This window comes from Saccopteryx bilineata, chromosome 5, assembly GCF_036850765.1.
Source record: "Saccopteryx bilineata isolate mSacBil1 chromosome 5, mSacBil1_pri_phased_curated, whole genome shotgun sequence".
In the NCBI taxonomy this organism is placed as follows: Eukaryota; Metazoa; Chordata; class Mammalia; order Chiroptera; family Emballonuridae; genus Saccopteryx; species Saccopteryx bilineata.
The window spans coordinates 115967093-115978746 of record NC_089494.1 but is presented as its reverse complement, the minus strand read 5'-3'; the positions used below and the strand labels follow the sequence as shown (position 1 = coordinate 115978746).

The 11654-nt window shown below is 47.3% G+C and overlaps 1 pseudogene; it reads right to left on the bottom strand.

Moving 5' to 3' along the window:
• Positions 1–6949: 6949 nt before the first annotated feature.
• Positions 6950–9102, bottom strand: LOC136306526 (keratin, type I cytoskeletal 18 pseudogene; annotated as a pseudogene).
• Between the last annotated feature and the right edge of the window lie 2552 nt (positions 9103–11654).

Genomic DNA, 11654 nt, shown 5'->3' with positions numbered 1-11654 from the left:
ATGAGAGAAGCATAAATAATAGGATTATAGGGAATAGAATTAAAAATAATCCCTCCATGGGTTGGGGATGATGGCTTGTTGCCCTCCATTGGTGTAAAAATGAGGGAAAAGTTCCAACACTCTCCTGCAGGCCAAGGGGGTGTTGGGTCCTCTACAAGTCTCTCAGTTACATAGAAGACATGGAGTTCATAAGGAAGACCCACTGCATTAGCCATAACAGTAAAAATTGTAAAAAGAATTAGCAGAGAATTGCAGGGAAAAATTGGAAACCTCATATAGGCTCAAGTAACCCACTATCGGGAAAGTAATTTTGTAAAATTTGTATTTCAATTAGCTGCTCAAAGCAAGGCCATTAGTTTGCAGGTGGTGGATTGGTTCAAGTCCTGCTTGGGAGAAGCCCCATTATCTTGCTAAAGAGCTTGGCTGCAGGACAAATGGCAGAAAAAAAAGGGTAAAAGCGGCAGGCTCTCAGTTCTTGGAGTCTGCTTCCCTCTCAGGCATCCATCCCGCCCCTCATGATTGACTTAATAGTGTAAATTACTGTGAGTCCAAAGAAAGTTAATATCTCTTTGCCAGCTGGGTAGTTTGTACCAAGAATCCCTTATTGTGTAAAAAATATTCTCCATGTTAAAATGTATATATGTTATTTCAAAGGCCTTTTATTAATTCTTTTATTTGCTGTTTTATAGCCCTGTAATATTGAAATCTTAGTTTAAATATTAGAAATTATTAATAATGTCTTTTTATATAATGTTTAATTCATTATCATTTTGAAACAATATTGTTTAATGCTAAGTAATATAAGAAAACGAGTTGTATCCTGAAACTCCTGCAAATCTATTTTTATCATGCTTTTGTTAAAATTGCTTTTGAATGCTAATGTACTGAATTATTCAGCAGGGAAGAGACTCTGGAATCCTAAAGGAGACACCAAAACCTGTTTTTTCTTGATTTAATCCAGCTAATAACACTGCTTTTGTCTTTTTCCAAAAGTTTATATAAACAGATAAGGACCCTCAAGCCCCTCAGCGAGAGCATGGCTTTTAAGGTCTATAATGACCAAGATAGTAACAGAAAAGGCAAATAAGGCCCAAAAGAGATCAAGAAAATACTAGTTCTTGGCATATACCCTTAAAGGCTCCAATGCCCCAAAGGGGCTTCATAAGATTTCCATCAGGGCCCTGCTTCAAGAGTGGAAAGAAAGGTCATTGAGCCTTCTCAGAAGACCTGCCAGGCTTCTTGGCCCCACTGGGGAACATGCCTTTGCTGTGGTCATGCCTTTGCTGGGGAGATGCCCTTGCTCCACGGAGGGAGGGGTTGGTCTTTTTCAGCTGTAATCCAGCTACCTGTGACCTGACCTTGCCCAGCCTATTGGGATCTGCCACTGAAGGATTAAAGGTGCCCAAGGCCATTGGCCCACATCTCACGACACTGTTTATGAGCCTAGAGAATTTCTTCCAAGTGGCAGGTAAACTGATCTCATTTCTTATGAACACAAGGGCCATATACTATGCCTTGCCTGAATATTTAAGTTTTATTTATCCCTCGAAGATCTCTACTGTGGGTATTAACAGTCTAATTTTTGTCACTTTGTTTAATGTATAGTGTCTCCTTTATTCCTCTTGTCTCAATGCCCCATGCCTATTGTAGGCTGGGACCTGCTCCTAATTCCAGCTAAAAACATTAATCATTAGGACTTTGACTTTAGCTGCAAAGTGTAGAAACGTGACCACAGTTCCAGTGCCTCGTGAACTTTTCTTGAATATGTGTGAATTCTGCTCTTTGGAACATTTATCAGACTGAGGTAAAATTAAGTTACATTTGTAAATAATATAAAGCAGCAATAGTGTCAACATAAACCAGGTGTTCCCAAACTACAGCCTGCAGGCCACATGCAGCCCCCTGAGGCCGTTTATCCGGCCCCCCGCTGCACTTCCGGAAGGGGCATCTCTTTCATTGGTGGTCAGGGAGAGGAGCACTGTATGTGGCGGCCCTCCAATGGTCTGAGGGACAGTGAACTGGCCCCCTGGGTAAAAAGTTTGGGGACCCCTGAATAGACAGTGAATTTACGTTAACATGTTAAGAACATTTGTGACTGTAATAATTTTATTTTGAATCCTGTTATATTGGTTAGAACTTTGTTTTTGTTTAATAATCGGTAGGCTTTAATCACTTTATTGTATTAGGACACTTGTTACAGTATTTGTTAACATTAGCTATTTGAATTTTATTATTAATTGTATGTTTTTCCAGTCTGCCTCAAAATCAGAACATAGTAATTCAAATGAATAGATGCCACCCAAAACCAGTGGGGTCTTGGGACCCTTATTGCCAAAGATGTATTCAAAACCAATTAGAAAAAAATTTTGCAAACAGGAAAGGAATAATTAGAAAAGCCAAACTTAGAATCTATTACAGAAGACCTAATATCTGAATGTTTAGTTTGTGTCCAAGTGAATACTAAGCAAAATAAGGAAATTATAGAAAGAAACAGGGAGAAAATGCTTTCCCAGGTAAACATTTAGAAATAGAATTTAATAAAATAATTGACAATTGTTTAAAAATTGCTATGTAGAATTCTTTCCAGGTTTAGCTTGCCCATTATAGTATTAAACCTGCATTTGTATCCACAGTCTCAAAGCTAGTAGGAAAGGAAGCCAATATTACTTAGAAGCTAATTTGAAGTTACATTGTACCTACAGGCACCCAAAAGGTTCAGAGCAAATAAAACATATGAATCAAATAGTAAAAGAAACATTACCAACCCTTTCTTAAGAACTTGCAGGATTTATAGGTTACTTAGCAAACTGTTCAAAAGACTGTCCAACAGACACTTCCAACATTACGAGGAGATCCAGTATATCACCCAAGGTCTGACTCTCACGTGGATGAGCCCACACACCGTGATCCTGACAACTCCCACTGCTGCTAAGGTAGTAAAATGGCATGTCCTACTCCAACCACAAACCGGAAGCTGGTTGGTCTACGTACGGCTAAAGAATGAAAAAAAACTCACTAAGGACTTTTTAAAATCAGACTTTGGGAAAAAGGGAAACTAGGGTAAAAAGAAAGTCAACTTAATTGTCACTAAAGGTTAAAGGTTTTAAAATTAAGTCTGACTAAAAGTAAATTGTTATAAAAGCCAGTTAGTTTTATGTAAATTGCAAAAAGGTTTGTGTAATTTATAGAAAATTAATCAGTAACATTTGCTTCTTTAGTACACTGTATTGCTATTAATGCGGTCTGTTAAATATCTGTTACATGTTATAAGTTAATATCCCTACACAACAGCCTCATGCTCTTCAGTAAGTTAAGTCAATTTGACTTAGGAAATAAAACCAGCGGGGATTGTTGTAAGGTACCAAAAAGCTAAAAATTGATATTGATATTCTGGGAGGAAAGGTTAGGCTTTCCTATCAGGCTTTCCTGTCCTGTCCCTCCTTTAGGGAGAGGAGGAAGAAGGATGTAGAAGTTTCTGACTCGCAAGAACAATGGGTCATTTAGTTAAATCTAAAACAAAGGTTAACCAAGAAACTTCTTCTCTTTCAATGGGAGACAGAATTTACATACCACTTTGCATTGATTGTAGTTCCTCCCCCTTCCTGGAATCTTGAGACTAAAATACCTCTCGGCTAGTGAGGGAAGATGAACCCTGAAAGATTTGTAAACATCTTTGATTGTGTTACCTTGAAAGTCTTAATGTTTCTGTGTATCCCCTAAACAAATGTTGTCAGCTCGTGCCATGACGTCATGCTCTCCCTCATCCATGTGTGATCAAGAGTCTATAAGCAGCCCCTGAACTATTTTGGGGGACTGCACGATTTGGGTCTGATACCCCGTGTCAGCCATATGAGGCCAGCATATTTAATAAATCTCCTCCTTTAATAAAACTCTTCAAAATTCATCTGGACTGAGTGTCTCTATGTGAACTCAATGAAATGAGGTACAGTGCCTTTCAGAATCTGAGGTACAGTACTTTATAACACACATGAGGCCTCTTTGCACAACCTATACAGGTAACATATCCAGCCTTGGCACGCAGGGTCGTAAAGCACAGGAAGCAGTGTCTTCTCCAGATTCTCATGCAGACTTGGATGCAGGGCCTCCTCAGCCCAGCAGCAGGATGGAAAAGCCGACTGGCCGGGGCCAGATTCTGCTCCCTGCTCAGTGACTGCCCTCACCTCAGACAGGTAGGAGGAGGGGCCCGAGCTCAGAAGGCACCAGGGATGTGCTTGGGGCAGGTGAGGCTATGAGAAGCCAGTCGGCTGAAACCAGGTTCACCATCTCCCCTCAGCATTCAGGAAGCACTGTGCCAGGTCCTATGCCAAGCGCCTTAGTGTCACTGTGGCCTCCTTCATTGCTGAACAGTCTAAGAGGGAGATGTGACTTCCTATTTACAGATAGGTCAGTCAGGTTGACAGGCAGACCAGGCCTCCAAACAGATGTGACAAAATCTCCACTCTTTATCCCAGTTTCTACATCCTTCTCATCCATGGTCTCAAGGCTCTGTGACCTTGAACAAGTCACCTCCCCTCTCTGGACCTTGGTTTCCTCTGCACAGTGATAGTCTCAAGTCTACATAGTATGTGTAGGGGCTATGTCAGCCCCAGCTGGCAGGCCAGGTGCCTCTAAGGTCCTCTTCTCTGACCCTTTAAGATGGAGGCTGCCCCATGGCAGAGTCAGCTCAGCTCCCTGAATGTTGAGGCCCCTCAGGAGGGCTCCAGGTCCCCAGTGTTCCTGATCCCACTTCATTGCAGCCTGAAGCCATCTCCAGGAGTTTCCCTGGAGGAGCAGCTGGTGTCTAAATGGTGTGGCTAGAGAATCTGTCCCCAGGTCACTTGATGCTGAAACACAGGAGTTTAGATCCTTTGGTTAAGCAGAGGGCATATCTGATGGCTGCTGTCAACTGCTCATGTTTAAATATGAACTCTTTTAATCCTTCCAATACAACAAAATGCCTGCTACAGCCCACAGTGAACATCAGTACTTGTGGGTGGATGGATGGATGGATGGATGGATGAGTGTGATTGGGAGGCTGTAAGGCTGGTGGCCGTCACTGTTGTAGCCAAGCAGATGCAGGTTCAAATTGGATTCAGGCAGATGGTAAAGGAACAGTGGAGCCAGAAAATGGTGGGCCATTCCGTTTACTAAAGTCCTCTAACTGCAGACAAGCAAACAGGCAGGGACTACTGCTTCCCTTTCATCAGGGCTCCCAAGCCCTGACTCAGTCTCCAGTTCCACAACCCAGACTCATTTTCTGGACTCACCCTCCACACTCACAGAACAAACAGGTCCCCACCAGCCTCAGCAGGGCTCCCAAGCCCCTCAGCACTCTCTCTCTGCACTCTCTAACAAAACAGGCTGGGGGAAAAAACCCTTCTCCTGCAAACAGTAGCAAACAATGGACCCTCCCAAGCAGGAAGGCAATCCATATTGTGCAATCTGCTGCACTGAGGGCAAGCACCCTCAGCCTTCCACAGACCACACACACATGGCGCTGCCCCATTCTAATGCACCAATTTAGGCAAACATAAGAGAGCAAACCTCAAAAACATTTGTTTACCCAACAGAGACTCAGAGACAAGGAAGTGCCATTCACAAACTGGGGGTACTCTGATGAGGTAGGTGTGAGGTAATAGATATAGGAGGGTACCTTGTTGTGGACCTTAAATGGCAAAAAGCCATTGTAGATTTAAAGGCTTAGCAAAAGGCTAAGTTCTCCCCCTCCATCTCCATATTTGGCTATGATGCTGAGTATTTGCACCCACTCCACTTGCTTCCTTGGGTTGCTGGAAGCAATATACATGCCCTTCCTCTGACTCTTTGTTTTTGGATGTTGGTAGATTTCACTAATGCATCCTGTTTTTATGCCTTGGGAGAGTTCCTGTCTTAGCCTTTGATGTGCAACTTTGTATCAGGGTCCTTGATTTGCATATGTCTATATAATAAAGCGAACTGGGGCTATGAGGCACTCGGATACTGCCAGGCATTTTGAAGAGTCTTCCTAGTCCCATCGGTTTTTGTTTTGTAAGTGTGTTTCCTTAATTCCGCACCGTTATTTGGAGCCGCGCTAGTCCACGGCAGTACCTGGCAAACAGAGTTCTGTCTTTCGCAAGGGAGGGAGGTCTCAGAAGTACAGGCAGGAAATGAGAAAGGTGCGTGCAGCTAATGACATGTCAGATCTGGAACACAGTCCCCAGTGTGTTGAGAGTGCCAGTCTCCCACTATGGGTTCTGCTAGGTGCACCGAGCAGTGTCAGGCACATGATCCATCTTATACCTGATAATTATAAATTATAAATATTTATAATTATAAGTATACAGGGCCCCTGCTGTGTATAGTGGCTTGACCAAGGCCACTATAGTAGACAAAGTCCCAAGATTACTATGGTTACCATATCAACTATAGATGTATTATTATGGACATAGTTATACTACTATTCATTGTCCTGAAATTAAATTTTAACTGGCACCTTGTATTTTTATCTGAAAATCTGACAGTTCTACCCAAGACTCAGGATCTCTGAGTGGACACATCTCAGTGGCCCATAGCCAACACCACTGTCTCAGTCTCAGCTGCAGCCTGCCAAGAAGGAAGGCCACAACAGCAGACCAGAGAACTGGCTTCCAGACAGAGGGACTTCTCCCTAAGTCAGGTAAGCGCCTCCCCCCACCCCCAGGAAGCATAGCTGGGGACTCAACTGAGAGTATGTGTGGCAGTGTGACCCCTCAGGGAGGGGCCTGAAGGAAGGTACCCCTCCAGGTCCAGCTCCTCAGGACCTCATGGCCCTGATCCTTCCCCCTCATTTCCTACTTCCCTCTCCTAAGGAGTCTCACCCAGGCTGGACCCATTCATCCCCTCAGAATTCCTTCCCAGGGGCTGGTGGCCATGGTGGATCAGCCATGGCCTCCAGCTTTATCCAATCCACCTCCTCTTCTAAGAAGCCTTCTTAGTGATCTCTGAACTTTTTACTGGCCTCCTGATGCCCTAAGAGGTGCCTCACTTCTGCTGCCTTTAACCTCAGAACTTTGGTGTCAATGACCTCAGACTCCACTTTGCCGTCCACACACCTGCAAGTGGTGGTCTTTTGGATGGACTGCATGAAGCAGCTGTTGCCCGGGGTGTCACTAAGATTGAAGTCCTCCCTTTCTTCCAGCAGGTGGTGGGAGGTGGCAATCTCAGCCCCCAGCTTGGCTTTGATATTCAGTAGGGCCTCCTACTCCTGGGCCTGGCGCTGCCCCTCTGCCCCTCTGGGCCAACTCTGACTCCAGGTTCAGCAGGATCTCATCGAGCTGTTCCACCTGCATGGCATAGCCTGTCCCTACGTCCCTCAGGCTCATTTCCAAGCTGGCTTTCAGATTTCTCATTGAGTTCAGGTTGATCTCCAAGGACCAGACCGTGTATCTCAGCTCCGTGAATGTCATCTCAGCAGCTCCTGTCTCAGCAGTCTGCAAGGTGACCACTGTAGTGCTCTCCTCAACCTGCTGGGACTGGAACTTCCCTTGCTCCTCTCAATTCTTCCAAACCAGCTCATCACACTGTGCCCGGATGTCCGCCATGGTCTTGCTGAGGTGTGGAGACTTGGTCAACCCAGAGTTGGAAGTCTGGTCTGTAGACCATTTACTTCCTCCTCATGGTTCTCCTTCATGAAGAGCAGCTCCTTGAGAGTCTCAGTCTCTGTCTCCAGTGGCGGCCATGTGATATTGGTGTCATCAGTGACCTTTTGGAGCCTGTGCATGTTGCTCTCGACAGACTGGCACATGGCCAGCTCTGTCTCGTACTTGACTCTGAGTCATCAGCAGCATGACAGGTATTGTCCACAGAACCTGCAAAATCTGAGCCCTCAGGTCCTCTCTCAACAGTCTTGAAATGATGCCTCCAGTCTCTGACCTGGGGTACTTTCTTCTCCAGGTGGTCCTGGATTTTGCTCTCCAGTCTCTGATCACCAGTCTTCAGGCTCCTCGCCTTCTCTAGGTGGGAGGCTAGGCTGTTATTCAGGCATTGCGTTGTCTCCTACTCACTCTGGATGCCCCCTATGCCTGCCAGACCCCTGGGTATCTCCACAGCCAGGTCCCTGGGCCCCCAGCCACCCTGCAGGCTGGTGGAGTGGGATACAGAGATCCAGGAGCCTGAGCTCCCAGCACCTGCATAGACACTAGTGCTGCTGATCACTGGCCCAAAGCTCAGGGTCTGGTAGGTTGGAGAAGCCGAGGCAGGTGCTGAAGCTCATGTTGTTCAGGGAAGAAAGCAAAAGGCTGAGAGTCAGGTTCATACAGCAGTGTGTTCACACATTTTCATCACTGAATCCCACCAGCTTCTTGTATTCTATTGTCTTGTGGGTATGAGGGCTCCTCCCTGCTGAAATCCTAAGGCCTCTGCAAACCGAGTGCCTGAGGTTATAGCTCAACACAGAGGGACCAGCTCTAACCAAGAACATGAAGATGATTTCAATCCTGGCCAGCCACATCCTAGCAGAGGGGCCTTGGGCAACATATGTCATTACTCAGGGTCCCAGGGTTTCTGAGCCAGTTTGTCTGCAAGGAGAGAGCTAGTTCACAGAGGTTGATGGGTGGGGGGCATGAGGATTAAATAATACAAAGTAGAGGGCTTCGTGCACATCTCACCTGTAGGATCCTCTTGGCCCACATTCATTTCTTTTTTGTTTTGAGTTAATATTTCTCTTAAAGATCTAATTGGCTTAATTAAGTGACTCAAGAATTGGGTAGCATCCATCTAGCAACTAGAAGGGCTCTCCCTATTATTATTTTTAATTGTGGTAAAATACATGATATAAAATTCACCACCATCTCAACTATTCTTAATTGAACACTTCACTGGCCCTAAGAACATTCACATTGTTGTACTATCACCACCATCACTACTATCCACCTTTAGAAGTCGTTTTCCCAAACTGAATTTTATCCCAATGAAACACTAACTCCCCATTCCCCACTCTGCCAGTCCCTGAAGCCATCTCTACTTTCTGTCTCTAGGAACGTCACTACTCTAGCTAGGTACCTCATGTAAGTATTGTACAATCACATAGTAATCGTCCTTTTGTGACTGGCCTCTTCCGGTTAGCCTAAAGTCCTCAGAGTTCATGCTTGTTGTAACACGTGTCAGAATGTCCTTCCATTTTAAGGCTGAATAGTATTCCATTGTCTATATATACCACGTGTTTTGTTTATCTATTCATCCATCAGTGAACGCTTGCGTTGCCTCTCCATTTTGGCTACTGTGAGTAATGCTGCTCTGGACACAGGTGTGCAGATATCTCTTTGATATCCTGCCTTCAAATCTTTGGGTATATACCCAGACTCGGGGCTGTTGTGTGCCTGCCCGCCCAGACACGGGGCTGCTGTGTGCCCTCCCAGACACCAGGACTGCTGTGTGCCCGCCCAGACACCAGAGCTGCTGTGAGCCCTCCCAGACACCAGGGCTGCTGTGAGCCCTCCCAGACACCAGGACTGCTGTGTGCCCGCCCAGACACCAGGACTGCTGTGTGCCCGCCCAGACACCAGGACTGCTGTGAGCCCGACCAGACGCCAGGGCTGCTGTGTGCCCGCCCAGACGCCGGGACTGCTGTGTGCCCTCCCAGACACGGGGCTGCTCTGTGCCCTCCCAGACACCAGGACTGCTGTGAGCCCAACCAGATGCCAGGGCTGCTGTGTGCCCGCCCAGACGCTGGGACTGCTGTGAACCTGACCAGATGCTGGGGCTGCTGTGTGCCCACCCATACACGGGGCTGCTGTGTGCCCGCCCATACACGGGGCTGCTGTGTGCCCTCCCAGACACCGGACTGCTGTGTGCCCGCCCATACACGGGGCTGCTGTGTGCCCTCCCAGACACCAGACTGCTGTGTGCCCGACCAGATGCCAGGGCTGCTGTGTGCCCGCCTAGACTCGGGGCTGCTGTGTGCCCGGCCAGACGCGGGACTGCTGGATCATATGGTATCTCCATTCTGAAGAACCTCTTAGCTGTTCTCCATTGTGACTGCACTATTTTACATTCCCACCAACAGTGCACAAACAAGTAGTATTCCAGTTTCTCCACATCCTTGCCCACACGTACTTTCCATGTTTCGATAGTAGCCATTGTAATGGTGTGAGCGGTCATCTCCTCTATTTCTGGACCTCCTTTCACCAGGCAATCCATGGGTGTTTGGCCCGTGAACTGGATTTTGTCCTCAGCTTTCTCCCCTGGTCCTTAGAACCCCAGGGAGGCAAAAGGGATGTTCCTTTCCCTGTGGAGGACCTCAGGCCTTGTGATTTCTAGGGATAATTTACAACTCAGGCCACCTGAGTGCACCCTAACAGAGGGCAGGCACAAGGCACAGGGTTCTTGCCACCAGCTAATCACGGCCCCTGTGGCTTTCTCTGCAACGCACGGATCTGACATGCCCTGTCAGCTCTGACAGCGCCAAGGCCAAATAGCCCCGTGACTAATGGGAGCCAGGGGCTCCCCTGGCTGCTGCTTCCTTTCCAGCTTTCAGAGCTGACTTTGTTCCTGTTCCTGGTTTCCAGCAGAGGCCTCGCTCTCCCCAAGGCCTGGCCCTCACTGCCCCACCCAAAGGCAGAGACAGCGACAGCCTGAAATCCTACCAGGAGCACAATGCTCCTAAGAGTCCCTAGCACTCACGCTGGGGCCTGGAAGCCCTCCGTACACAGCCACACATCTAGTAGAAGGTATGACCAAGGAGGCCAGGGTGTGGGAATGTGATGGAGGGAAGGCATGGAATGATCTATACAAAACAAGTTTGGGGAGGGCAAGCTTGTGTCTAACCTGTTGGGTCACAGAGTCACCATGAAGCTTTGTGAGGCAGCCTGGATACCCCTCAATGTACTCCCGTGACTGCTACTGTTAATGTGGAAATTTTCCTTTTTCCATCCCTACCCCAGCCACTGAGATCCCACACACATTTAGACCACCAGCTGGAGGGAAAAAACCACGAGATTAAAGGATAACAGCCTTCCTTTTCCTGATGGGAGCTGACTCACTCCGAGGGGAAGAGCACTCCAGGGACCTAGAGCGCCACCTCCACTCCATCCTCTTTGTGTTTGGGCTTCCAGGAAACAACAGCCTGAGGGTGCTTTCCTTCCGGGATCCCCCGCCCACCCAGAAATTCCCTAGCAGCTGCCAAGTCAGTGATAAGAAAAGTGAGGCATTTCCTGAAACAGGTAGGCATATTTCAGAGCCTAGGAACAGAGGCAACGCCTCATCTGTGCCCCCCACCTCTGTACACATAGGCACAGGTCACCCAGGCCACACTCCCATCAGCACTGTGACCTCCTGGAAGGCAGCACGAAGAGCTAAGACATGGGCCAGATGAACTCTGATGAAGGCTGAGATGGTCATCTCCACTGCTTATCACAGAGCCAGGACAGAGGCAGTGGGTACCCATGCTCCACTGGGAACTTGGAGACACTGAGACTTTGGTGTTCCATAAACATGCACGGGACAGTCATTACTGACAACAGGCCAGCGGCTGACATTGGGCTGGATATTAGGCCACAAGGTGAGCCAAACAGACCATCATGGGATGTGGGGACGGGAGTCCCGAGGAAGGCAAGGCCACCTTTGCCCATTCTCACACTTCCCCCCACCCCATGCTTCTGGTTGTCAGAGGATGCACCCTGGGCTTGAAAATGTCCCCT